The 22,033-nt window shown below is 44.9% G+C and overlaps 39 non-coding genes across 39 annotated transcripts; all 39 read left to right on the top strand.

Annotated features, from left to right (window-relative positions):
* The first annotated feature begins 76 nt into the window (after positions 1–76).
* LOC122992986 lies at positions 77–195 on the top strand. The gene has a single exon (XR_006406252.1). It is a non-coding gene; the product is annotated as a 5S ribosomal RNA (ribosomal RNA).
* A 441-nt stretch (positions 196–636) lies between these two features.
* On the top strand, positions 637–755 carry LOC122993055. Its single transcript, XR_006406317.1, has one exon. It is a non-coding gene; the product is annotated as a 5S ribosomal RNA (ribosomal RNA).
* A 451-nt stretch (positions 756–1,206) lies between these two features.
* On the top strand, positions 1,207–1,325 carry LOC122993054. The gene has a single exon (XR_006406316.1). It is a non-coding gene; the product is annotated as a 5S ribosomal RNA (ribosomal RNA).
* Positions 1,326–1,776: 451 nt separating this feature from the next.
* On the top strand, positions 1,777–1,895 carry LOC122993053. The gene has a single exon (XR_006406315.1). It is a non-coding gene; the product is annotated as a 5S ribosomal RNA (ribosomal RNA).
* A 441-nt stretch (positions 1,896–2,336) lies between these two features.
* Positions 2,337–2,455, top strand: LOC122993050. The gene has a single exon (XR_006406313.1). It is a non-coding gene; the product is annotated as a 5S ribosomal RNA (ribosomal RNA).
* A 451-nt stretch (positions 2,456–2,906) lies between these two features.
* LOC122993049 lies at positions 2,907–3,025 on the top strand. Its single transcript, XR_006406312.1, has one exon. It is a non-coding gene; the product is annotated as a 5S ribosomal RNA (ribosomal RNA).
* A 441-nt stretch (positions 3,026–3,466) lies between these two features.
* LOC122993048 lies at positions 3,467–3,585 on the top strand. The gene has a single exon (XR_006406311.1). It is a non-coding gene; the product is annotated as a 5S ribosomal RNA (ribosomal RNA).
* Positions 3,586–4,036: 451 nt separating this feature from the next.
* Positions 4,037–4,155, top strand: LOC122993007. The gene has a single exon (XR_006406273.1). It is a non-coding gene; the product is annotated as a 5S ribosomal RNA (ribosomal RNA).
* A 441-nt stretch (positions 4,156–4,596) lies between these two features.
* Positions 4,597–4,715, top strand: LOC122992999. Its single transcript, XR_006406265.1, has one exon. It is a non-coding gene; the product is annotated as a 5S ribosomal RNA (ribosomal RNA).
* A 441-nt stretch (positions 4,716–5,156) lies between these two features.
* LOC122993047 lies at positions 5,157–5,275 on the top strand. Its single transcript, XR_006406310.1, has one exon. It is a non-coding gene; the product is annotated as a 5S ribosomal RNA (ribosomal RNA).
* Positions 5,276–5,726: 451 nt separating this feature from the next.
* On the top strand, positions 5,727–5,845 carry LOC122993046. The gene has a single exon (XR_006406309.1). It is a non-coding gene; the product is annotated as a 5S ribosomal RNA (ribosomal RNA).
* Positions 5,846–6,286: 441 nt separating this feature from the next.
* On the top strand, positions 6,287–6,405 carry LOC122993045. Its single transcript, XR_006406308.1, has one exon. It is a non-coding gene; the product is annotated as a 5S ribosomal RNA (ribosomal RNA).
* A 441-nt stretch (positions 6,406–6,846) lies between these two features.
* LOC122993044 lies at positions 6,847–6,965 on the top strand. The gene has a single exon (XR_006406307.1). It is a non-coding gene; the product is annotated as a 5S ribosomal RNA (ribosomal RNA).
* A 441-nt stretch (positions 6,966–7,406) lies between these two features.
* LOC122992988 lies at positions 7,407–7,525 on the top strand. Its single transcript, XR_006406254.1, has one exon. It is a non-coding gene; the product is annotated as a 5S ribosomal RNA (ribosomal RNA).
* A 451-nt stretch (positions 7,526–7,976) lies between these two features.
* Positions 7,977–8,095, top strand: LOC122993043. Its single transcript, XR_006406306.1, has one exon. It is a non-coding gene; the product is annotated as a 5S ribosomal RNA (ribosomal RNA).
* A 441-nt stretch (positions 8,096–8,536) lies between these two features.
* LOC122993042 lies at positions 8,537–8,655 on the top strand. Its single transcript, XR_006406305.1, has one exon. It is a non-coding gene; the product is annotated as a 5S ribosomal RNA (ribosomal RNA).
* A 441-nt stretch (positions 8,656–9,096) lies between these two features.
* LOC122992998 lies at positions 9,097–9,215 on the top strand. Its single transcript, XR_006406264.1, has one exon. It is a non-coding gene; the product is annotated as a 5S ribosomal RNA (ribosomal RNA).
* A 441-nt stretch (positions 9,216–9,656) lies between these two features.
* LOC122993006 lies at positions 9,657–9,775 on the top strand. The gene has a single exon (XR_006406272.1). It is a non-coding gene; the product is annotated as a 5S ribosomal RNA (ribosomal RNA).
* Positions 9,776–10,216: 441 nt separating this feature from the next.
* Positions 10,217–10,335, top strand: LOC122993041. Its single transcript, XR_006406304.1, has one exon. It is a non-coding gene; the product is annotated as a 5S ribosomal RNA (ribosomal RNA).
* A 441-nt stretch (positions 10,336–10,776) lies between these two features.
* On the top strand, positions 10,777–10,895 carry LOC122993039. The gene has a single exon (XR_006406302.1). It is a non-coding gene; the product is annotated as a 5S ribosomal RNA (ribosomal RNA).
* Positions 10,896–11,346: 451 nt separating this feature from the next.
* LOC122993038 lies at positions 11,347–11,465 on the top strand. Its single transcript, XR_006406301.1, has one exon. It is a non-coding gene; the product is annotated as a 5S ribosomal RNA (ribosomal RNA).
* A 441-nt stretch (positions 11,466–11,906) lies between these two features.
* LOC122992987 lies at positions 11,907–12,025 on the top strand. The gene has a single exon (XR_006406253.1). It is a non-coding gene; the product is annotated as a 5S ribosomal RNA (ribosomal RNA).
* Positions 12,026–12,476: 451 nt separating this feature from the next.
* LOC122993037 lies at positions 12,477–12,595 on the top strand. The gene has a single exon (XR_006406300.1). It is a non-coding gene; the product is annotated as a 5S ribosomal RNA (ribosomal RNA).
* Positions 12,596–13,036: 441 nt separating this feature from the next.
* On the top strand, positions 13,037–13,155 carry LOC122993036. The gene has a single exon (XR_006406299.1). It is a non-coding gene; the product is annotated as a 5S ribosomal RNA (ribosomal RNA).
* A 441-nt stretch (positions 13,156–13,596) lies between these two features.
* LOC122992997 lies at positions 13,597–13,715 on the top strand. Its single transcript, XR_006406263.1, has one exon. It is a non-coding gene; the product is annotated as a 5S ribosomal RNA (ribosomal RNA).
* Positions 13,716–14,156: 441 nt separating this feature from the next.
* LOC122993005 lies at positions 14,157–14,275 on the top strand. Its single transcript, XR_006406271.1, has one exon. It is a non-coding gene; the product is annotated as a 5S ribosomal RNA (ribosomal RNA).
* A 441-nt stretch (positions 14,276–14,716) lies between these two features.
* LOC122993035 lies at positions 14,717–14,835 on the top strand. Its single transcript, XR_006406298.1, has one exon. It is a non-coding gene; the product is annotated as a 5S ribosomal RNA (ribosomal RNA).
* A 441-nt stretch (positions 14,836–15,276) lies between these two features.
* LOC122993034 lies at positions 15,277–15,395 on the top strand. The gene has a single exon (XR_006406297.1). It is a non-coding gene; the product is annotated as a 5S ribosomal RNA (ribosomal RNA).
* Positions 15,396–15,846: 451 nt separating this feature from the next.
* On the top strand, positions 15,847–15,965 carry LOC122993033. Its single transcript, XR_006406296.1, has one exon. It is a non-coding gene; the product is annotated as a 5S ribosomal RNA (ribosomal RNA).
* A 441-nt stretch (positions 15,966–16,406) lies between these two features.
* LOC122993032 lies at positions 16,407–16,525 on the top strand. The gene has a single exon (XR_006406295.1). It is a non-coding gene; the product is annotated as a 5S ribosomal RNA (ribosomal RNA).
* Positions 16,526–16,967: 442 nt separating this feature from the next.
* LOC122993003 lies at positions 16,968–17,086 on the top strand. Its single transcript, XR_006406269.1, has one exon. It is a non-coding gene; the product is annotated as a 5S ribosomal RNA (ribosomal RNA).
* Positions 17,087–17,537: 451 nt separating this feature from the next.
* Positions 17,538–17,656, top strand: LOC122993031. The gene has a single exon (XR_006406294.1). It is a non-coding gene; the product is annotated as a 5S ribosomal RNA (ribosomal RNA).
* A 451-nt stretch (positions 17,657–18,107) lies between these two features.
* LOC122992996 lies at positions 18,108–18,226 on the top strand. The gene has a single exon (XR_006406262.1). It is a non-coding gene; the product is annotated as a 5S ribosomal RNA (ribosomal RNA).
* Positions 18,227–18,667: 441 nt separating this feature from the next.
* LOC122993030 lies at positions 18,668–18,786 on the top strand. The gene has a single exon (XR_006406293.1). It is a non-coding gene; the product is annotated as a 5S ribosomal RNA (ribosomal RNA).
* Positions 18,787–19,227: 441 nt separating this feature from the next.
* LOC122993028 lies at positions 19,228–19,346 on the top strand. Its single transcript, XR_006406291.1, has one exon. It is a non-coding gene; the product is annotated as a 5S ribosomal RNA (ribosomal RNA).
* A 441-nt stretch (positions 19,347–19,787) lies between these two features.
* LOC122992995 lies at positions 19,788–19,906 on the top strand. The gene has a single exon (XR_006406261.1). It is a non-coding gene; the product is annotated as a 5S ribosomal RNA (ribosomal RNA).
* A 441-nt stretch (positions 19,907–20,347) lies between these two features.
* Positions 20,348–20,466, top strand: LOC122993027. The gene has a single exon (XR_006406290.1). It is a non-coding gene; the product is annotated as a 5S ribosomal RNA (ribosomal RNA).
* A 441-nt stretch (positions 20,467–20,907) lies between these two features.
* On the top strand, positions 20,908–21,026 carry LOC122993026. The gene has a single exon (XR_006406289.1). It is a non-coding gene; the product is annotated as a 5S ribosomal RNA (ribosomal RNA).
* Positions 21,027–21,477: 451 nt separating this feature from the next.
* On the top strand, positions 21,478–21,596 carry LOC122993024. Its single transcript, XR_006406288.1, has one exon. It is a non-coding gene; the product is annotated as a 5S ribosomal RNA (ribosomal RNA).
* Positions 21,597–22,033: the final 437 nt, after the last annotated feature.

Raw genomic sequence — 22,033 nt, 5'->3', positions numbered from 1 at the left:
CTTGATTCATAAGACAGCGACGAATAGGAGGAGCCCGCGCGCATCTTTAAATAGGCTGTTTGCTGCCTCTTCTCTCGCTTACGGCCATACTACCCTGAACACGCCCGATCTCGTCTGATCTCGGAAGCTAAGCAGGGTCGGGCCTGGTTAGTACTTGGATGGGAGACCGCCTGGGAATACCAGGTGCTGTAAGCTTTTTCTTCTCATCTGTCATCAACGGAGGGCGCTGCTGCTCCAGTAGTGCTCACAGGTGTCTGGGAAAGAGAGCTGCACTTTCTTATTTCTTTCACACAGACTGTGGGAGAAGAAAAACCACTAATTCCAGGCAGATTACATATTTTGCACAAAACATTGAATGGAGTATTGTGCACAAAAAAGTCTAATGCCAACACATAGGGATAGAGTAAATATAGCAGAGATAACGAGTATTTCAATGCATTGTATAGGGATGATGAGGAATAATATAGGAGACAGATTACATATGGCTGATAGTATGACGCCATCCGTGATATTTGACGTGTGTCTTTTCCACACTGAATGGCAGATGATGACAGTGGGATCTTCACCTGTGAGACAGCGACGAATAGGAGGAACCCGCGCGCATCTTTAAATAGGCTGTTTGCTGCCTCTTCTCTCGCTTACGGCCATACCACCCTGAACACGCCCGATCTCGTCTGATCTCGGAAGCTAAGCAGGGTCGGGCCTGGTTAGTACTTGGATGGGAGACCGCCTGGGAATACCAGGTGCTGTAAGCTTTTTCTTCTCATCTGTCATCATCAGCAGCTAAACAGGAGTTAAAGGTGAAAAGCAAAGCACATCTATGAACTGACATTTACTAACCACTAAGGGATGAAAAACACATATTTTTCCGGTTCATTACAGATCACATAGGATATAAAATGCTGTTTTTTGTACAATAAAATGAATGGAGCATTGAGCACAAATAATTCTAATGCCAACACATAGGGATAGAGTAAATATAGCAGAGATAACGAGTATTTCAATGCATTGTATAGGGATGATGAGGAATAATATAGGAGACAGATTACATATGGCTGATAGTATGACGCCATCCGTGATATTTGACGTGTGTCTTTTCCACACTGAATGGCAGTGGATGACAGTGGGATCTTGATTCATAAGACAGCGACGAATAGGAGGAGCCCGCGCGCATCTTTAAATAGGCTGTTTGCTGCCTCTTCTCTCGCTTACGGCCATACCACCCTGAACACGCCCGATCTCGTCTGATCTCGGAAGCTAAGCAGGGTCGGGCCTGGTTAGTACTTGGATGGGAGACCGCCTGGGAATACCAGGTGCTGTAAGCTTTTTCTTCTCATCTGTCATCATCAGCAGCTAAACAGGAGTTAAAGGTGAAAAGCAAAGCACATCTATGAACTGACATTTACTAACCACTAAGGGATGGAAAACACATATTTATCCGGTTCATTACAGATCACATAGGATATAAAATGCTGTTTTTTGTACAATAAATTGAATGGAGCATTGTGCACAAAAAATTCTAATGCCAACACATAGGGATAGAGTAAATATAGCAGAGATAACGAGTATTTCAATGCATTGTATAGGGATGATGAGGAATAATATAGGAGACAGATTACATATGGCTGATAGTATGACGCCATCCGTGATATTTGACGTGTGTCTTTTCCACACTGAATGGCAGTAGATGACAGTGGGACCTTAATTCATAAGACAGCGACGAATAGGAGGAGCCCGCGCGCATCTTTAAATAGGCTGTTTGCTGCCTCTTCTCTCGCTTACGGCCATACCACCCTGAACACGCCCGATCTCGTCTGATCTCGGAAGCTAAGCAGGGTCGGGCCTGGTTAGTACTTGGATGGGAGACCGCCTGGGAATACCAGGTGCTGTAAGCTTTTTCTTCTCATCTGTCATCAACGGAGGGCGCTGCTGCTCCAGTAGTGCTCACAGGTGTCTGGGAAAGAGAGCTGCACTTTCTTATTTCTTTCACACAGACTGTGGGAGAAGAAAAACCACTAATTCCAGGCAGATTACATATTTTGCACAAAACATTGAATGGAGTATTGTGCACAAAAAAGTCTAATGCCAACACATAGGGATAGAGTAAATATAGCAGAGATAACGAGTATTTCAATGCATTGTATAGGGATGATGAGGAATAATATAGGAGACAGATTACATATGGCTGATAGTATGACGCCATCCGTGATATTTGACGTGTGTCTTTTCCACACTGAATGGCAGTGGATGACAGTGGGATCTTAATTCATAAGACAGCGACGAATAGGAGGAGCCCGCGCGCATCTTTAAATAGGCTGTTTGCTGCCTCTTCTCTCGCTTACGGCCATACCACCCTGAACACGCCCGATCTCGTCTGATCTCGGAAGCTAAGCAGGGTCGGGCCTGGTTAGTACTTGGATGGGAGACCGCCTGGGAATACCAGGTGCTGTAAGCTTTTTCTTCTCATCTGTCATCATCAGCAGCTAAACAGGAGTTAAAGGTGAAAAGCAAAGCACATCTATGAACTGACATTTACTAACCACTAAGGGATGAAAAACACATATTTTTCCGGTTCATTACAGATCACATAGGATATAAAATGCTGTTTTTTGTACAATAAAATGAATGGAGCATTGAGCACAAATAATTCTAATGCCAACACATAGGGATAGAGTAAATATAGCAGAGATAACGAGTATTTCAATGCATTGTATAGGGATGATGAGGAATAATATAGGAGACAGATTACATATGGCTGATAGTATGACGCCATCCGTGATATTTGACGTGTGTCTTTTCCACACTGAATGGCAGTGGATGACAGTGGGATCTTAATTCATAAGACAGCGACGAATAGGAGGAGCCCGCGCGCATCTTTAAATAGGCTGTTTGCTGCCTCTTCTCTCGCTTACGGCCATACCACCCTGAACACGCCCGATCTCGTCTGATCTCGGAAGCTAAGCAGGGTCGGGCCTGGTTAGTACTTGGATGGGAGACCGCCTGGGAATACCAGGTGCTGTAAGCTTTTTCTTCTCATCTGTCATCAACGGAGGGCGCTGCTGCTCCAGTAGTGCTCACAGGTGTCTGGGAAAGAGAGCTGCACTTTCTTATTTCTTTCACACAGACTGTGAGAGAAGAAAAACCACTAATTCCAGGCAGATTACATATTTTGCACAAAACATTGAATGCAGCATTGTGCACAAATAATTCTAATGCCAACACATAGGGATAGAGTAAATATAGCAGAGATAACGAGTATTTCAATGCATTGTATAGGGATGATGAGGAATAATATAGGAGACAGATTACATATGGCTGATAGTATGACGCCATCCGTGATATTTGACGTGTGTCTTTTCCACACTGAATGGCAGTGGATGACAGTGGGATCTACACCTGTGAGACAGCGACGAATAGGAGGAGCCCGCGCGCATCTTTAAATAGGCTGTTTGCTGCCTCTTCTCTCGCTTACGGCCATACCACCCTGAACACGCCCGATCTCGTCTGATCTCGGAAGCTAAGCAGGGTCGGGCCTGGTTAGTACTTGGATGGGAGACCGCCTGGGAATACCAGGTGCTGTAAGCTTTTTCTTCTCATCTGTCATCATCAGCAGCTAAACAGGAGTTAAAGGTGAAAAGCAAAGCACATCTATGAACTGACATTTACTAACCACTAAGGGATGGAAAACACATATTTTTCCGGTTCATTACAGATCACATAGGATATAAAATGCTGTTTTTTGTACAATAAAATGAATGGAGCATTGTGCACAAAAAATTCTAATGCCAACACATAGGGATAGAGTAAATATAGCAGAGATAACGAGTATTTCAATGCATTGTATAGGGATGATGAGGAATAATATAGGAGACAGATTACATATGGCTGATAGTATGACGCCATCCGTGATATTTGACGTGTGTCTTTTCCACACTGAATGGCAGTGGATGACAGTGGGATCTTGATTCATAAGACAGCGACGAATAGGAGGAGCCCGCGCGCATCTTTAAATAGGCTGTTTGCTGCCTCTTCTCTCGCTTACGGCCATACCACCCTGAACACGCCCGATCTCGTCTGATCTCGGAAACTAAGCAGGGTCGGGCCTGGTTAGTACTTGGATGGGAGACCGCCTGGGAATACCAAGTGCTGTAAGCTTTTTCTTCTCATCTGTCATCAACGGAGGGCGCTGCTGCTCCAGTAGTGCTCACAGGTGTCTGGGAAAGAGAGCTGCACTTTCTTATTTCTTTCACACAGACTGTGAGAGAAGAAAAACCACTAATTCCAGACAGATTACATATTTTGCACAAAAAATTGAATGCAGCATTGTGCACAAAAAATTCTAATGCCAACACATAGGGATAGAGTAAATATAGCAGAGATAACGAGTATTTCAATGCATTGTATAGGGATGATGAGGAATAATATAGGAGACAGATTACATATGGCTGATAGTATGACGCCATCCGTGATATTTGACGTGTGTCTCTTCCACACTGAATGGCAGATGATGACAGTGGGATCTTCACCTGTGAGACAGCGACGAATAGGAGGAGCCCGCGCGCATCTTTAAATAGGCTGTTTGCTGCCTCTTCTCTCGCTTACGGCCATACCACCCTGAACACGCCCGATCTCGTCTGATCTCGGAAACTAAGCAGGGTCGGGCCTGGTTAGTACTTGGATGGGAGACCGCCTGGGAATACCAGGTGCTGTAAGCTTTTTCTTCTCATCTGTCATCAACGGAGGGCGCTGCTGCTCCAGTAGTGCTCACAGGTGTCTGGGAAAGAGAGCTGCACTTTCTTATTTCTTTCACACAGACTGTGGGAGAAGAAAAACCACTAATTCCAGGCAGATTACATATTTTGCACAAAACATTGAATGGAGTATTGTGCACAAAAAAGTCTAATGCCAACACATAGGGATAGAGTAAATATAGCAGAGATAACGAGTATTTCAATGCATTGTATAGGGATGATGAGGAATAATATAGGAGACAGATTACATATGGCTGATAGTATGACGCCATCCGTGATATTTGACGTGTGTCTTTTCCACACTGAATGGCAGATGATGACAGTGGGATCTTCACCTGTGAGACAGCGACGAATAGGAGGAGCCCGCGCGCATCTTTAAATAGGCTGTTTGCTGCCTCTTCTCTCGCTTACGGCCATACCACCCTGAACACGCCCGATCTCGTCTGATCTCGGAAGCTAAGCAGGGTCGGGCCTGGTTAGTACTTGGATGGGAGACCGCCTGGGAATACCAGGTGCTGTAAGCTTTTTCTTCTCATCTGTCATCATCAGCAGCTAAACAGGAGTTAAAGGTGAAAAGCAAAGCACATCTATGAACTGACATTTACTAACCACTAAGGGATGGAAAACACATATTTATCCGGTTCATTACAGATCACATAGGATATAAAATGCTGTTTTTTGTACAATAAAATGAATGGAGCATTGAGCACAAATAATTCTAATGCCAACACATAGGGATAGAGTAAATATAGCAGAGATAACGAGTATTTCAATGCATTGTATAGGGATGATGAGGAATAATATAGGAGACAGATTACATATGGCTGATAGTATGACGCCATCCGTGATATTTGACGTGTGTCTTTTCCACACTGAATGGCAGTGGATGACAGTGGGATCTTAATTCATAAGACAGCGACGAATAGGAGGAGCCCGCGCGCATCTTTAAATAGGCTGTTTGCTGCCTCTTCTCTCGCTTACGGCCATACCACCCTGAACACGCCCGATCTCGTCTGATCTCGGAAGCTAAGCAGGGTCGGGCCTGGTTAGTACTTGGATGGGAGACCGCCTGGGAATACCAGGTGCTGTAAGCTTTTTCTTCTCATCTGTCATCAACGGAGGGCGCTGCTGCTCCAGTAGTGCTCACAGGTGTCTGGGAAAGAGAGCTGCACTTTCTTATTTCTTTCACACAGACTGTGAGAGAAGAAAAACCACTAATTCCAGGCAGATTACATATTTTGCACAAAACATTGAATGCAGCATTGTGCACAAATAATTCTAATGCCAACACATAGGGATAGAGTAAATATAGCAGAGATAACGAGTATTTCAATGCATTGTATAGGGATGATGAGGAATAATATAGGAGACAGATTACATATGGCTGATAGTATGACGCCATCCGTGATATTTGACGTGTGTCTTTTCCACACTGAATGGCAGTGGATGACAGTGGGATCTTGATTCATAAGACAGCGACGAATAGGAGGAGCCCGCGCGCATCTTTAAATAGGCTGTTTGCTGCCTCTTCTCTCGCTTACGGCCATACCACCCTGAACACGCCCGATCTCGTCTGATCTCGGAAGCTAAGCAGGGTCGGGCCTGGTTAGTACTTGGATGGGAGACCGCCTGGGAATACCAGGTGCTGTAAGCTTTTTCTTCTCATCTGTCATCAACGGAGGGCGCTGCTGCTCCAGTAGTGCTCACAGGTGTCTGGGAAAGAGAGCTGCACTTTCTTATTTCTTTCACACAGACTGTGGGAGAAGAAAAACCACTAATTCCTGTCAGATTACATATTTTGCACAAAACATTGAATGGAGTATTGTGCACAAAAAAGTCTAATGCCAACACATAGGGATAGAGTAAATATAGCAGAGATAACGAGTATTTCAATGCATTGTATAGGGATGATGAGGAATAATATAGGAGACAGATTACATATGGCTGATAGTATGACGCCATCCGTGATATTTGACGTGTGTCTTTTCCACACTGAATGGCAGTGGATGACAGTGGGATCTTCACCTGTGAGACAGCGACGAATAGGAGGAGCCCGCGCGCATCTTTAAATAGGCTGTTTGCTGCCTCTTCTCTCGCTTACGGCCATACCACCCTGAACACGCCCGATCTCGTCTGATCTCGGAAGCTAAGCAGGGTCGGGCCTGGTTAGTACTTGGATGGGAGACCGCCTGGGAATACCAGGTGCTGTAAGCTTTTTCTTCTCATCTGTCATCAACGGAGGGCGCTGCTGCTCCAGTAGTGCTCACAGGTGTCTGGGAAAGGGAGCTGCACTTTCTTATTTCTTTCACACAGACTGTGAGAGAAGAAAAACCACTAATTCCAGGCAGATTACATATTTTGCACAAAACATTGAATGGAGTATTGTGCACAAAAAATTCTAATGCCAACACATAGGGATAGAGTAAATATAGCAGAGATAACGAGTATTTCAATGCATTGTATAGGGATGATGAGGAATAATATAGGAGACAGATTACATATGGCTGATAGTATGACGCCATCCGTGATATTTGACGTGTGTCTCTTCCACACTGAATGGCAGTGGATGACAGTGGGATCTTCACCTGTGAGACAGCGACGAATGGGAGGAGCCCGCGCGCATCTTTAAATAGGCTGTTTGCTGCCTCTTCTCTCGCTTACGGCCATATCACCCTGAACACGCCCGATCTCGTCTGATCTCGGAAGCTAAGCAGGGTCGGGCCTGGTTAGTACTTGGATGGGAGACCGCCTGGGAATACCAGGTGCTGTAAGCTTTTTCTTCTCATCTGTCATCATCAGCAGCTAAACAGGAGTTAAAGGTGAAAAGCAAAGCACATCTATGAACTGACATTTACTAACCACAAAGGGATGAAAAACACATATTTATCCGGTTCATTACAGATCACATAGGATATAAAATGCTGTTTTTTGTACATTAAAATGAATGGAGTATTGTGCACAAAAAATTCTAATGCCAACACATAGGGATAGAGTAAATATAGCAGAGATAACGAGTATTTCAATGCATTGTATAGGGATGATGAGGAATAATATAGGAGACAGATTACATATGGCTGATAGTATGACGCCATCCGTGATATTTGACGTGTGTCTCTTCCACACTGAATGGCAGATGATGACAGTGGGATCTTCACCTGTGAGACAGCGACGAATAGGAGGAGCCCGCGCGCATCTTTAAATAGGCTGTTTGCTGCCTCTTCTCTCGCTTACGGCCATACCACCCTGAACACGCCCGATCTCGTCTGATCTCGGAAGCTAAGCAGGGTCGGGCCTGGTTAGTACTTGGATGGGAGACCGCCTGGGAATACCAGGTGCTGTAAGCTTTTTCTTCTCATCTGTCATCAACGGAGGGCGCTGCTGCTCCAGTAGTGCTCACAGGTGTCTGGGAAAGAGAGCTGCACTTTCTTATTTCTTTCACACAGACTGTGAGAGAAGAAAAACCACGAATTCCTGTCAGATTACATATTTTGCACAAAACATTGAATGGAGTATTGTGCACAAAAAATTCTAATGCCAACACATAGGGATAGAGTAAATATAGCAGAGATAACGAGTATTTCAATGCATTGCATAGGGATGATGAGGAATAATATAGGAGACAGATTACATATGGCTGATAGTATGACGCCATCCGTGATATTTGACGTGTGTCTTTTCCACACTGAATGGCAGTGGGTGACAGTGGGATCTTGATTCATAAGACAGCGACGAATAGGAGGAGCCCGCGCGCATCTTTAAATAGGCTGTTTGCTGCCTCTTCTCTCGCTTACGGCCATACCACCCTGAACACGCCCGATCTCGTCTGATCTCGGAAGCTAAGCAGGGTCGGGCCTGGTTAGTACTTGGATGGGAGACCGCCTGGGAATACCAGGTGCTGTAAGCTTTTTCTTCTCATCTGTCATCAACGGAGGGCGCTGCTGCTCCAGTAGTGCTCACAGGTGTCTGGGAAAGAGAGCTGCACTTTCTTATTTCTTTCACACAGACTGTGAGAGAAGAAAAACCACTAATTCCAGACAGATTACATATTTTGCACAAAAAATTGAATGCAGCATTGTGCACAAAAAATTCTAATGCCAACACATAGGGATAGAGTAAATATAGCAGAGATAACGAGTATTTCAATGCATTGTATAGGGATGATGAGGAATAATATAGGAGACAGATTACATATGGCTGATAGTATGACGCCATCCGTGATATTTGACGTGTGTCTCTTCCACACTGAATGGCAGATGATGACAGTGGGATCTTCACCTGTGAGACAGCGACGAATAGGAGGAGCCCGCGCGCATCTTTAAATAGGCTGTTTGCTGCCTCTTCTCTCGCTTACGGCCATACCACCCTGAACACGCCCGATCTCGTCTGATCTCGGAAACTAAGCAGGGTCGGGCCTGGTTAGTACTTGGATGGGAGACCGCCTGGGAATACCAGGTGCTGTAAGCTTTTTCTTCTCATCTGTCATCAACGGAGGGCGCTGCTGCTCCAGTAGTGCTCACAGGTGTCTGGGAAAGAGAGCTGCACTTTCTTATTTCTTTCACACAGACTGTGGGAGAAGAAAAACCACTAATTCCTGTCAGATTACATATTTTGCACAAAACATTGAATGGAGTATTGTGCACAAAAAATTCTAATGCCAACACATAGGGATAGAGTAAATATAGCAGAGATAACGAGTATTTCAATGCATTGTATAGGGATGATGAGGAATAATATAGGAGACAGATTACATATGGCTGATAGTATGACGCCATCCGTGATATTTGACGTGTGTCTTTTCCACACTGAATGGCAGTGGATGACAGTGGGATCTTGATTCATAAGACAGCGACGAATAGGAGGAGCCCGCGCGCATCTTTAAATAGGCTGTTTGCTGCCTCTTCTCTCGCTTAAGGCCATACCACCCTGAACACGCCCGATCTCGTCTGATCTCGGAAGCTAAGCAGGGTCGGGCCTGGTTAGTACTTGGATGGGAGACCGCCTGGGAATACCAGGTGCTGTAAACTTTTTCTTCTCATCTGTCATCAACGGAGGGCGCTGCTGCTCCAGTAGTGCTCACAGGTGTCTGGGAAAGAGAGCTGCACTTTCTTATTTCTTTCACACAGACTGTGAGAGAAGAAAAACCACTAATTCCAGGCAGATTACATATTTTGCACAAAAAATTGAATGCAGCATTGTGCACAAAAAATTCTAATGCCAACACATAGGGATAGAGTAAATATAGCAGAGATAACGAGTATTTCAATGCATTGTATAGGGATGATGAGGAATAATATAGGAGACAGATTACATATGGCTGATAGTATGACGCCATCCGTGATATTTGACGTGTGTCTTTTCCACACTGAATGGCAGATGATGACAGTGGGATCTTCACCTGTGAGACAGCGACGAATAGGAGGAGCCCGCGCGCATCTTTAAATAGGCTGTTTGCTGCCTCTTCTCTCGCTTACGGCCATACCACCCTGAACACGCCCGATCTCGTCTGATCTCGGAAGCTAAGCAGGGTCGGGCCTGGTTAGTACTTGGATGGGAGACCGCCTGGGAATACCAGGTGCTGTAAGCTTTTTCTTCTCATCTGTCATCAACGGAGGGCGCTGCTGCTCCAGTAGTGCTCACAGGTGTCTGGGAAAGGGAGCTGCACTTTCTTATTTCTTTCACACAGACTGTGAGAGAAGAAAAACCACTAATTCCTGTCAGATTACATATTTTGCACAAAACATTGAATGGAGTATTGTGCACAATAAATTCTAATGCCAACACATAGGGATAGAGTAAATATAGCAGAGATAACGAGTATTTCAATGCATTGTATAGGGATGATGAGGAATAATATAGGAGACAGATTACATATGGCTGATAGTATGACGCCATCCGTGATATTTGACGTGTGTCTCTTCCACACTGAATGGCAGATGATGACAGTGGGATCTTGATTCATAAGACAGCGACGAATGGGAGGAGCCCGCGCGCATCTTTAAATAGGCTGTTTGCTGCCTCTTCTCTCGCTTACGGCCATACCACCCTGAACACGCCCGATCTCGTCTGATCTCGGAAGCTAAGCAGGGTCGGGCCTGGTTAGTACTTGGATGGGAGACCGCCTGGGAATACCAGGTGCTGTAAGCTTTTTCTTCTCATCTGTCATCATCAGCAGCTAAACAGGAGTTAAAGGTGAAAAGCAAAGCACATCTATGAACTGACATTTACTAACCACAAAGGGATGAAAAACACATATTTATCCGGTTCATTACAGATCACATAGGATATAAGATGCTGTTTTTTGTACATTAAAATGAATGGAGTATTGTGCACAAAAAATTCTAATGCCAACACATAGGGATAGAGTAAATATAGCAGAGATAACGAGTATTTCAATGCATTGTATAGGGATGATGAGGAATAATATAGGAGACAGATTACATATGGCTGATAGTATGACGCCATCCGTGATATTTGACGTGTGTCTTTTCCACACTGAATGGCAGATGATGACAGTGGGATCTTCACCTGTGAGACAGCGACGAATAGGAGGAGCCCGCGCGCATCTTTAAATAGGCTGTTTGCTGCCTCTTCTCTCGCTTACGGCCATACCACCCTGAACACGCCCGATCTCGTCTGATCTCGGAAGCTAAGCAGGGTCGGGCCTGGTTAGTACTTGGATGGGAGACCGCCTGGGAATACCAGGTGCTGTAAGCTTTTTCTTCTCATCTGTCATCAACGGAGGGCGCTGCTGCTCCAGTAGTGCTCACAGGTGTCTGGGAAAGGGAGCTGCACTTTCTTATTTCTTTCACACAGACTGTGAGAGAAGAAAAACCACTAATTCCAGGCAGATTACATATTTTGCACAAAACATTGAATGGAGTATTGTGCACAAAAAATTCTAATGCCAACACATAGGGATAGAGTAAATATAGCAGAGATAACGAGTATTTCAATGCATTGTATAGGGATGATGAGGAATAATATAGGAGACAGATTACATATGGCTGATAGTATGACGCCATCCGTGATATTTGACGTGTGTCTCTTCCACACTGAATGGCAGTGGATGACAGTGGGATCTTCACCTGTGAGACAGCGACGAATGGGAGGAGCCCGCGCGCATCTTTAAATAGGCTGTTTGCTGCCTCTTCTCTCGCTTACGGCCATATCACCCTGAACACGCCCGATCTCGTCTGATCTCGGAAGCTAAGCAGGGTCGGGCCTGGTTAGTACTTGGATGGGAGACCGCCTGGGAATACCAGGTGCTGTAAGCTTTTTCTTCTCATCTGTCATCATCAGCAGCTAAACAGGAGTTAAAGGTGAAAAGCAAAGCACATCTATGAACTGACATTTACTAACCACAAAGGGATGAAAAACACATATTTATCCGGTTCATTACAGATCACATAGGATATAAAATGCTGTTTTTTGTACATTAAAATGAATGGAGTATTGTGCACAAAAAATTCTAATGCCAACACATAGGGATAGAGTAAATATAGCAGAGATAACGAGTATTTCAATGCATTGTATAGGGATGATGAGGAATAATATAGGAGACAGATTACATATGGCTGATAGTATGACGCCATCCGTGATATTTGACGTGTGTCTCTTCCACACTGAATGGCAGATGATGACAGTGGGATCTTCACCTGTGAGACAGCGACGAATAGGAGGAGCCCGCGCGCATCTTTAAATAGGCTGTTTGCTGCCTCTTCTCTCGCTTACGGCCATACCACCCTGAACACGCCCGATCTCGTCTGATCTCGGAAGCTAAGCAGGGTCGGGCCTGGTTAGTACTTGGATGGGAGACCGCCTGGGAATACCAGGTGCTGTAAGCTTTTTCTTCTCATCTGTCATCAACGGAGGGCGCTGCTGCTCCAGTAGTGCTCACAGGTGTCTGGGAAAGAGAGCTGCACTTTCTTATTTCTTTCACACAGACTGTGAGAGAAGAAAAACCACGAATTCCTGTCAGATTACATATTTTGCACAAAACATTGAATGGAGTATTGTGCACAAAAAATTCTAATGCCAACACATAGGGATAGAGTAAATATAGCAGAGATAACGAGTATTTCAATGCATTGCATAGGGATGATGAGGAATAATATAGGAGACAGATTACATATGGCTGATAGTATGACGCCATCCGTGATATTTGACGTGTGTCTTTTCCACACTGAATGGCAGTGGGTGACAGTGGGATCTTGATTCATAAGACAGCGACGAATAGGAGGAGCCCGCGCGCATCTTTAAATAGGCTGTTTGCTGCCTCTTCTCTCGCTTACGGCCATACCACCCTGAACACGCCCGATCTCGTCTGATCTCGGAAGCTAAGCAGGGTCGGGCCTGGTTAGTACTTGGATGGGAGACCGCCTGGGAATACCAGGTGCTGTAAGCTTTTTCTTCTCATCTGTCATCAACGGAGGGCGCTGCTGCTCCAGTAGTGCTCACAGGTGTCTGGGAAAGAGAGCTGCACTTTCTTATTTCTTTCACACAGACTGTGAGAGAAGAAAAACCACTAATTCCAGACAGATTACATATTTTGCACAAAAAATTGAATGCAGCATTGTGCACAAAAAATTCTAATGCCAACACATAGGGATAGAGTAAATATAGCAGAGATAACGAGTATTTCAATGCATTGTATAGGGATGATGAGGAATAATATAGGAGACAGATTACATATGGCTGATAGTATGACGCCATCCGTGATATTTGACGTGTGTCTCTTCCACACTGAATGGCAGATGATGACAGTGGGATCTTCACCTGTGAGACAGCGACGAATAGGAGGAGCCCGCGCGCATCTTTAAATAGGCTGTTTGCTGCCTCTTCTCTCGCTTACGGCCATACCACCCTGAACACGCCCGATCTCGTCTGATCTCGGAAACTAAGCAGGGTCGGGCCTGGTTAGTACTTGGATGGGAGACCGCCTGGGAATACCAGGTGCTGTAAGCTTTTTCTTCTCATCTGTCATCAACGGAGGGCGCTGCTGCTCCAGTAGTGCTCACAGGTGTCTGGGAAAGAGAGCTGCACTTTCTTATTTCTTTCACACAGACTGTGGGAGAAGAAAAACCACTAATTCCTGTCAGATTACATATTTTGCACAAAACATTGAATGGAGTATTGTGCACAAAAAATTCTAATGCCAACACATAGGGATAGAGTAAATATAGCAGAGATAACGAGTATTTCAATGCATTGTATAGGGATGATGAGGAATAATATAGGAGACAGATTACATATGGCTGATAGTATGACGCCATCCGTGATATTTGACGTGTGTCTTTTCCACACTGAATGGCAGTGGATGACAGTGGGATCTTGATTCATAAGACAGCGACGAATAGGAGGAGCCCGCGCGCATCTTTAAATAGGCTGTTTGCTGCCTCTTCTCTCGCTTAAGGCCATACCACCCTGAACACGCCCGATCTCGTCTGATCTCGGAAGCTAAGCAGGGTCGGGCCTGGTTAGTACTTGGATGGGAGACCGCCTGGGAATACCAGGTGCTGTAAACTTTTTCTTCTCATCTGTCATCAACGGAGGGCGCTGCTGCTCCAGTAGTGCTCACAGGTGTCTGGGAAAGAGAGCTGCACTTTCTTATTTCTTTCACACAGACTGTGAGAGAAGAAAAACCACTAATTCCAGGCAGATTACATATTTTGCACAAAAAATTGAATGCAGCATTGTGCACAAAAAATTCTAATGCCAACACATAGGGATAGAGTAAATATAGCAGAGATAACGAGTATTTCAATGCATTGTATAGGGATGATGAGGAATAATATAGGAGACAGATTACATATGGCTGATAGTATGACGCCATCCGTGATATTTGACGTGTGTCTTTTCCACACTGAATGGCAGATGATGACAGTGGGATCTTCACCTGTGAGACAGCGACGAATAGGAGGAGCCCGCGCGCATCTTTAAATAGGCTGTTTGCTGCCTCTTCTCTCGCTTACGGCCATACCACCCTGAACACGCCCGATCTCGTCTGATCTCGGAAGCTAAGCAGGGTCGGGCCTGGTTAGTACTTGGATGGGAGACCGCCTGGGAATACCAGGTGCTGTAAGCTTTTTCTTCTCATCTGTCATCAACGGAGGGCGCTGCTGCTCCAGTAGTGCTCACAGGTGTCTGGGAAAGGGAGCTGCACTTTCTTATTTCTTTCACACAGACTGTGAGAGAAGAAAAACCACTAATTCCTGTCAGATTACATATTTTGCACAAAACATTGAATGGAGTATTGTGCACAATAAATTCTAATGCCAACACATAGGGATAGAGTAAATATAGCAGAGATAACGAGTATTTCAATGCATTGTATAGGGATGATGAGGAATAATATAGGAGACAGATTACATATGGCTGATAGTATGACGCCATCCGTGATATTTGACGTGTGTCTCTTCCACACTGAATGGCAGATGATGACAGTGGGATCTTGATTCATAAGACAGCGACGAATGGGAGGAGCCCGCGCGCATCTTTAAATAGGCTGTTTGCTGCCTCTTCTCTCGCTTACGGCCATACCACCCTGAACACGCCCGATCTCGTCTGATCTCGGAAGCTAAGCAGGGTCGGGCCTGGTTAGTACTTGGATGGGAGACCGCCTGGGAATACCAGGTGCTGTAAGCTTTTTCTTCTCATCTGTCATCATCAGCAGCTAAACAGGAGTTAAAGGTGAAAAGCAAAGCACATCTATGAACTGACATTTACTAACCACAAAGGGATGAAAAACACATATTTATCCGGTTCATTACAGATCACATAGGATATAAGATGCTGTTTTTTGTACATTAAAATGAATGGAGTATTGTGCACAAAAAATTCTAATGCCAACACATAGGGATAGAGTAAATATAGCAGAGATAACGAGTATTTCAATGCATTGTATAGGGATGATGAGGAATAATATAGGAGACAGATTACATATGGCTGATAGTATGACGCCATCCGTGATATTTGACGTGTGTCTTTTCCACACTGAATGGCAGTGGATGACAGTGGGATCTTCACCTGTGAGACAGCGACGAATAGGAGGAGCCCGCGCGCATCTTTAAATAGGCTGTTTGCTGCCTCTTCTCTCGCTTACGGCCATACCACCCTGAACACGCCCGATCTCGTCTGATCTCGGAAGCTAAGCAGGGTCGGGCCTGGTTAGTACTTGGATGGGAGACCGCCTGGGAATACCAGGTGCTGTAAGCTTTTTCTTCTCATCTGTCATCAACGGAGGGCGCTGCTGCTCCAGTAGTGCTCACAGGTGTCTGGGAAAGAGAGCTGCACTTTCTTATTTCTTTCACACAGACTGTGAGAGAAGAAAAACCACTAATTCCTGTCAGATTACATATTTTGCACAAAACATTGAATGGAGTATTGTGCACAATAAATTCTAATGCCAACACATAGGGATAGAGTAAATATAGCAGAGATAACGAGTATTTCAATGCATTGTATAGGGATGATGAGGAATAATATAGGAGACAGATTACATATGGCTGATAGTATGACGCCATCCGTGATATTTGACGTGTGTCTTTTCCACACTGAATGGCAGTGGATGACAGTGGGATCTTGATTCATAAGACAGCGACGAATAGGAGGAGCCCGCGCGCATCTTTAAATAGGCTGTTTGCTGCCTCTTCTCTCGCTTACGGCCATACCACCCTGAACACGCCCGATCTCGTCTGATCTCGGAAGCTAAGCAGGGTCGGGCCTGGTTAGTACTTGGATGGGAGACCGCCTGGGAATACCAGGTGCTGTAAGCTTTTTCTTCTCATCTGTCATCAACGGAGGGCGCTGCTGCTCCAGTAGTGCTCACAGGTGTCTGGGAAAGAGAGCTGCACTTTCTTATTTCTTTCACACAGACTGCGAGAGAAGAAAAACCACTAATTCCAGGCAGATTACATATTTTGCACAAAAAATTTGAATGCAGCATTGTGCACAAAAAATTCTAATGCCAACACATAGGGATAGAGTAAATATAGCAGAGATAACGAGTATTTCAATGCATTGTATAGGGATGATGAGGAATAATATAGGAGACAGATTACATATGGCTGATAGTATGACGCCATCCGTGATATTTGACGTGTGTCTTTTCCACACTGAATGGCAGTGGGTGACAGTGGGATCTTGATTCATAAGACAGCGACGAATAGGAGGAGCCCGCGCGCATCTTTAAATAGGCTGTTTGCTGCCTCTTCTCTCGCTTACGGCCATACCACCCTGAACACGCCCGATCTCGTCTGATCTCGGAAGCTAAGCAGGGTCGGGCCTGGTTAGTACTTGGAAGAGAGACCGCCTGGGAATACCAGGTGCTGTAAGCTTTTTCTTCTCATCTGTCATCATCAGCAGCTAAACAGGAGTTAAAGGTGAAAAGCAAAGCACATCTATGAACTGACATTTACTAACCACAAAGGGATGAAAAACACATATTTATCCGGTTCATTACAGATCACATAGGATATAAGATGCTGTTTTTTGTACATTAAAATGAATGGAGTATTGTGCACAAAATATTCTAATGCCAACACATAGGGATAGAGTAAATATAGCAGAGATAACGAGTATTTCAATGCATTGTATAGGGATGATGAGGAATAATATAGGAGACAGATTACATATGGCTGATAGTATGACGCCATCCGTGATATTTGACGTGTGTCTCTTCCACACTGAATGGCAGATGATGACAGTGGGATCTTGATTCATAAGACAGCGACGAATAGGAGGAGCCCGCGCGCATCTTTAAATAGGCTGTTTGCTGCCTCTTCTCTCGCTTACGGCCATACCACCCTGAACACGCCCGATCTCGTCTGATCTCGGAAGCTAAGCAGGGTCGGGCCTGGTTAGTACTTGGATGGGAGACCGCCTGGGAATACCAGGTGCTGTAAGCTTTTTCTTCTCATCTGTCATCATCAGCAGCTAAACAGGAGTTAAAGGTGAAAAGCAAAGCACATCTATGAACTGACATTTACTAACCACAAAGGGATGAAAAACACATATTTATCCGGTTCATTACAGATCACATAGGATATAAGATGCTGTTTTTTGTACATTAAAATGAATGGAGTATTGTGCACAAAAAATTCTAATGCCAACACATAGGGATAGAGTAAATATAGCAGAGATAACGAGTATTTCAATGCATTGTATAGGGATGATGAGGAATAATATAGGAGACAGATTACATATGGCTGATAGTATGACGCCATCCGTGATATTTGACGTGTGTCTCTTCCACACTGAATGGCAGATGATGACAGTGGGATCTTCACCTGTGAGACAGCGACGAATAGGAGGAGCCCGCGCGCATCTTTAAATAGGCTGTTTGCTGCCTCTTCTCTCGCTTACGGCCATACCACCCTGAACACGCCCGATCTCGTCTGATCTCGGAAACTAAGCAGGGTCGGGCCTGGTTAGTACTTGGATGGGAGACCGCCTGGGAATACCAGGTGCTGTAAGCTTTTTCTTCTCATCTGTCATCAACGGAGGGCGCTGCTGCTCCAGTAGTGCTCACAGGTGTCTGGGAAAGAGAGCTGCACTTTCTTATTTCTTTCACACAGACTGTGAGAGAAGAAAAACCACTAATTCCTGTCAGATTACATATTTTGCACAAAACATTGAATGGAGTATTGTGCACAATAAATTCTAATGCCAACACATAGGGATAGAGTAAATATAGCAGAGATAACGAGTATTTCAATGCATTGTATAGGGATGATGAGGAATAATATAGGAGACAGATTACATATGGCTGATAGTATGACGCCATCCGTGATATTTGACGTGTGTCTTTTCCACACTGAATGGCAGTGGATGACAGTGGGATCTTGATTCATAAGACAGCGACGAATAGGAGGAGCCCGCGCGCATCTTTAAATAGGCTGTTTGCTGCCTCTTCTCTCGCTTACGGCCATACCACCCTGAACACGCCCGATCTCGTCTGATCTCGGAAGCTAAGCAGGGTCGGGCCTGGTTAGTACTTGGATGGGAGACCGCCTGGGAATACCAGGTGCTGTAAGCTTTTTCTTCTCATCTGTCATCAACGGAGGGCGCTGCTGCTCCAGTAGTGCTCACAGGTGTCTGGGAAAGAGAGCTGCACTTTCTTATTTCTTTCACACAGACTGTGAGAGAAGAAAAACCACTAATTCCAGGCAGATTACATATTTTGCACAAAAAATTGAATGCAGCATTGTGCACAAAAAATTCTAATGCCAACACATAGGGATAGAGTAAATATAGCAGAGATAACGAGTATTTCAATGCATTGTATAGGGATGATGAGGAATAATATAGGAGACAGATTACATATGGCTGATAGTATGACGCCATCCGTGATATTTGACGTGTGTCTCTTCCACACTGAATGGCAGATGATGACAGTGGGATCTTCACCTGTGAGACAGCGACGAATAGGAGGAGCCCGCGCGCATCTTTAAATAGGCTGTTTGCTGCCTCTTCTCTCGCTTACGGCCATACCACCCTGAACACGCCCGATCTCGTCTGATCTCGGAAGCTAAGCAGGGTCGGGCCTGGTTAGTACTTGGATGGGAGACCGCCTGGGAATACCAGGTGCTGTAAGCTTTTTCTTCTCATCTGTCATCAACGGAGGGCGCTGCTGCTCCAGTAGTGCTCACAGGTGTCTGGGAAAGAGAGCTGCACTTTCTTATGTCTTTCACACAGACTGTGAGAGAAGAAAAACCACTAATTCCTGTCAGATTACATATTTTGCACAAAACATTGAATGGAGTATTGTGCACAATAAATTCTAATGCCAACACATAGGGATAGAGTAAATATAGCAGAGATAACGAGTATTTCAATGCATTGTATAGGGATGATGAGGAATAATATAGGAGACAGATTACATATGGCTGATAGTATGACGCCATCCGTGATATTTGACGTGTGTCTCTTCCACACTGAATGGCAGATGATGACAGTGGGATCTTCACCTGTGAGACAGCGACGAATAGGAGGAGCCCGCGCGCATCTTTAAATAGGCTGTTTGCTGCCTCTTCTCTCGCTTACGGCCATACCACCCTGAACACGCCCGATCTCGTCTGATCTCGGAAACTAAGCAGGGTCGGGCCTGGTTAGTACTTGGATGGGAGACCGCCTGGGAATACCAGGTGCTGTAAGCTTTTTCTTCTCATCTGTCATCAACGGAGGGCGCTGCTGCTCCAGTAGTGCTCACAGGTGTCTGGGAAAGAGAGCTGCACTTTCTTATTTCTTTCACACAGACTGTGAGAGAAGAAAAACCACTAATTCCTGTCAGATTACATATTTTGCACAAAACATTGAATGGAGTATTGTGCACAATAAATTCTAATGCCAACACATAGGGATAGAGTAAATATAGCAGAGATAACGAGTATTTCAATGCATTGTATAGGGATGATGAGGAATAATATAGGAGACAGATTACATATGGCTGATAGTATGACGCCATCCGTGATATTTGACGTGTGTCTTTTCCACACTGAATGGCAGTGGATGACAGTGGGATCTTGATTCATAAGACAGCGACGAATAGGAGGAGCCCGCGCGCATCTTTAAATAGGCTGTTTGCTGCCTCTTCTCTCGCTTACGGCCATACCACCCTGAACACGCCCGATCTCGTCTGATCTCGGAAGCTAAGCAGGGTCGGGCCTGGTTAGTACTTGGATGGGAGACCGCCTGGGAATACCAGGTGCTGTAAGCTTTTTCTTCTCATCTGTTATCAACGGAGGGCGCTGCTGCTCCAGTAGTGCTCACAGGTGTCTGGGAAAGAGAGCTGCACTTTCTTATTTCTTTCACACAGACTGTGAGAGAAGAAAAACCACTAATTCCAGGCAGATTACATATTTTGCACAAAAAATTGAATGCAGCATTGTGCACAAAAAATTCTAATGCCAACACATAGGGATAGAGTAAATATAGCAGAGATAACGAGTATTTCAATGCATTGTATAGGGATGATGAGGAATAATATAGGAGACAGATTACATATGGCTGATAGTATGACGCCATCCGTGATATTTGACGTGTGTCTCTTCCACACTGAATGGCAGATGATGACAGTGGGATCTTCACCTGTGAGACAGCGACGAATAGGAGGAGCCCGCGCGCATCTTTAAATAGGCTGTTTGCTGCCTCTTCTCTCGCTTACGGCCATACCACCCTGAACACGCCCGATCTCGTCTGATCTCGGAAGCTAAGCAGGGTCGGGCCTGGTTAGTACTTGGATGGGAGACCGCCTGGGAATACCAGGTGCTGTAAGCTTTTTCTTCTCATCTGTCATCATCAGCAGCTAAACAGGAGTTAAAGGTGAAAAGCAAAGCACATCTATGAACTGACATTTACTAACCACAAAGGGATGAAAAACACATATTTATCCGGTTCATTACAGATCACATAGGATATAAGATGCTGTTTTTTGTACATTAAAATGAATGGAGTATTGTGCACAAAAAATTCTAATGCCAACACATAGGGATAGAGTAAATATAGCAGAGATAACGAGTATTTCAATGCATTGTATAGGGATGATGAGGAATAATATAGGAGACAGATTACATATGGCTGATAGTATGACGCCATCCGTGATATTTGACGTGTGTCTTTTCCACACTGAATGGCAGTGGGTGACAGTGGGATCTTGATTCATAAGACAGCGACGAATAGGAGGAGCCCGCGCGCATCTTTAAATAGGCTGTTTGCTGCCTCTTCTCTCGCTTACGGCCATACCACCCTGAACACGCCCGATCTCGTCTGATCTCGGAAGCTAAGCAGGGTCGGGCCTGGTTAGTACTTGGATGGGAGACCGCCTGGGAATACCAGGTGCTGTAAGCTTTTTCTTCTCATCTGTCATCAACGGAGGGCGCTGCTGCTCCAGTAGTGCTCACAGGTGTCTGGGAAAGAGAGCTGCACTTTCTTATTTCTTTCACACAGACTGTGAGAGAAGAAAAACCACTAATTCCAGGCAGATTACATATTTTGCACAAAAAATTGAATGCAGCATTGTGCACAAAAAATTCTAATGCCAACACATAGGGATAGAGTAAATATAGCAGAGATAACGAGTATTTCAATGCATTGTATAGGGATGATGAGGAATAATATAGGAGACAGATTACATATGGCTGATAGTATGACGCCATCCGTGATATTTGACGTGTGTCTCTTCCACACTGAATGGCAGATGATGACAGTGGGATCTTCACCTGTGAGACAGCGACGAATAGGAGGAGCCCGCGCGCATCTTTAAATAGGCTGTTTGCTGCCTCTTC

The sequence above is a fragment of the Thunnus albacares genome, chromosome 11 (genome assembly GCF_914725855.1).
Source record: "Thunnus albacares chromosome 11, fThuAlb1.1, whole genome shotgun sequence".
Taxonomy (NCBI): domain Eukaryota; kingdom Metazoa; phylum Chordata; class Actinopteri; order Scombriformes; family Scombridae; genus Thunnus; species Thunnus albacares.
The sequence above is the reverse complement of the archived record's forward strand: the minus strand, read 5'-3'. Positions and strand labels throughout refer to the sequence as shown.